The 2,500-nt window shown below is 33.7% G+C and overlaps 3 protein-coding genes across 5 annotated transcripts in view; 1 reads left to right on the plus strand and 2 right to left on the minus strand.

The window, feature by feature from the left end:
• The window catches only part of LOC137616422 (receptor-type tyrosine-protein phosphatase C-like), a 174,997-nt gene that overhangs the window by 99,873 nt on the left and 72,624 nt on the right, over nt 1-2,500 (minus strand). The gene's annotated exons all lie outside the window — the stretch shown is intronic.
• The window catches only part of LOC137616421 (uncharacterized), a 742,648-nt gene that overhangs the window by 15,450 nt on the left and 724,698 nt on the right, over nt 1-2,500 (plus strand). The window lies entirely within an intron of this gene.
• Nucleotides 1-2,500, minus strand: part of LOC137616426 (angiopoietin-1 receptor-like) — a 21,574-nt gene that overhangs the window by 10,339 nt on the left and 8,735 nt on the right. The gene's annotated exons all lie outside the window — the stretch shown is intronic.

Genomic DNA, 2,500 nt, shown 5'->3' on the forward strand with positions numbered 1-2,500 from the left:
TAACAAGGCCTTTGATCATTGCTTATTACATCCCAAGAACACTTGTCTTTTGGATCTTACATCTTAAAACTTAGTTTCTCCTTTGGATAATACGCATGAAGGAGCTTGACGGAGGGTTTTTGTTATGTGTATAGCCAAAATATTGATGTATGGCCCCAATATTGTGATTAGCTTGAGGTACCTGAGATTAAACAACGACTTAATAGAAAATTGAAGAAAAAGATTTGGAGGATGACCAACGAACCCAATCGTTTGGAAGAAACTGGTGCGATAGTCCCAAAAGTAGTCGATGATTATGAGCCTGGATATTTCTATTTTTTTTTTTTTTTGAGTTGTGGTGGCGTTCTGCTGGACGGGAGATCAAGTCACGCTCAAACTCAATAGTTTCTTGTCTGCAGCCTAACCATCCTTGCGAGCTAAGGATGGGGAGTTTTGGGGAGCCCATAGGGCAGGGGTGGGGAACCCTTTTTTGGATGAAGGCCATCTTGCAATTCCTCAATGCTCCTTAAGGCTGCATAGAATTTTGTTGGTTATTTTATCCTCCAAGTATTTTATTAGTAAACTAAAGAAAGAGTGACAGTTTTATAAAAATTTAAAGCATTACAATTTCAAATATGAATTCAGTACTTTTTATACAAGGAATCAGTAAATGAATTATATTGAAAACTAAATTTTAAAATATTTCATTCAAGTTACGGTAGTTTTCAAACTACCGTAAGTAAATGAATAATATCGAAAGCATATCATTTTCAAATTACTTTAGTAAGCAAGTAGGTTCTTTGTATTGAAGTGATAAAGAAAATAATATTAATCTTTTGGTAAAGATTACTTATAAATATCAACAATTTAACCTTTTCAAATATTTTATATTGCTAAGTAGGTACTTTTTAAGCAATCACATCTCATAAAAATGCAATATCCCAGTTAGAACTTGTATCTGTTTGAACACACTTAGCTGTTTTCATTGAAAAAAATCAATTATTTGCTTTCTTAAGTTTGTAGCCATCATAGCTGGAACACCATCAGTTCATAATTTATTAATTATAATAAGGAAGTAAAATTTAGTCCTCCTTTGTGATATTGCTTATTGAAGTTGTTAAAATGTCTGTTCATCCTGTCCTTGCGTTAAGAATACCTAAGGGAAGCAGTTTTTCATACAATCAAAACTCATCAGTGAAAGCACAAATAAAATATTTTTATGCCAAAAATCTAGAACCTGTTGACTCATCTAAAACTAACATGGATCACAATGAGGAGATGGACAAAACAGGAACTCTCTCGTCCATCATACGTTAAATCACTCACTCACTGCAACTGGCAGTTTTTCCTTATCAGCTACAACAGCTGACAAGGAAAAAGTTAAGATTCATTGAATTCAAGGAAAAATTGCTTCCATTCACTGGGAGGTACATCACTGAACACAACTTTCCTATTGTCTGTATGTACATATTTGTATGTGTATACATACAGTAGAATGATTTCAAACACAAAATATTCAGTGACAATGCAGAAATATACTACACATACTGTACATATATCAAAGGCCGTAGAAGGCCACACTTGATGGTCCAGAGGGCCATATGCGGCCTTAAGGCCGCATGTTTTCCATCCCTGCAATAGGGCTACCTGCCGAGTCATCAGCAGCCATTGCCTAGCCCTGCCTGGTCCTAGCATGGATGGAGAGGGGGCTTGGGCGCTGATCCTATTTATATAAGATCAGTCTCTAAGGCATTGTCACTGTACCTTGTCTCTGCCATTGATGAGCAACCTTTAAACCGTTAAACTTTCAAAACTATTAATATATATATATATATATATATGTGAGTGTGTATTTTTGTGTGTACGTGTATTTAATACTCTCTTCATCTCTGAGAAACAGAACAAACGATGAGGTTTAGAGATGAAAAAAAAAAACTTGCTGAGAGTTGATACTTAGAAATTTGACATTTCGTTTCATTTGATTTTCATAAAAAGCTGACAGCTCTATCAATATCTGACGGGAAATCCGAAACTGGATTCTTATTATTTCTTTAGACGAGTTATTATCCGGATGAGACGACATTCTGTTATCCAGATGACCTTTATCAACTGCTATGTGACTAAGCAGTCGGAGGCAAATATAGATTTCTCTTGCTCGGGCACACTATCCCATCTTATTTCTCTTCCTCTTGTTTCTTTGAAATTTTATTAGTTTATGTATGACAGATTTATTCTAATATTGTTACTATTCTTAAAATATTTTATCTTAATTGGTTATTACTTCTATTGTATTTTATTTATTTCCCTTTTCTTTCCTCACTCGGCTATTTTTCCTTGTTGGAGCTCTTGGGTTTATAACATCCTTGTTTTCCAATTAGGGTTGTAGCTTAGCTAATAAATCTATGATTATAACTGATCTCTCGCATCATGTGCACACACAGACTTTTATATATATATATATATATATATATACATATACATATATATATATATATATGTATATATATATATATATATATAT

Source organism: Palaemon carinicauda, chromosome 22, assembly GCF_036898095.1.
Source record: "Palaemon carinicauda isolate YSFRI2023 chromosome 22, ASM3689809v2, whole genome shotgun sequence".
NCBI classification, from domain to species: domain Eukaryota; kingdom Metazoa; phylum Arthropoda; class Malacostraca; order Decapoda; family Palaemonidae; genus Palaemon; species Palaemon carinicauda.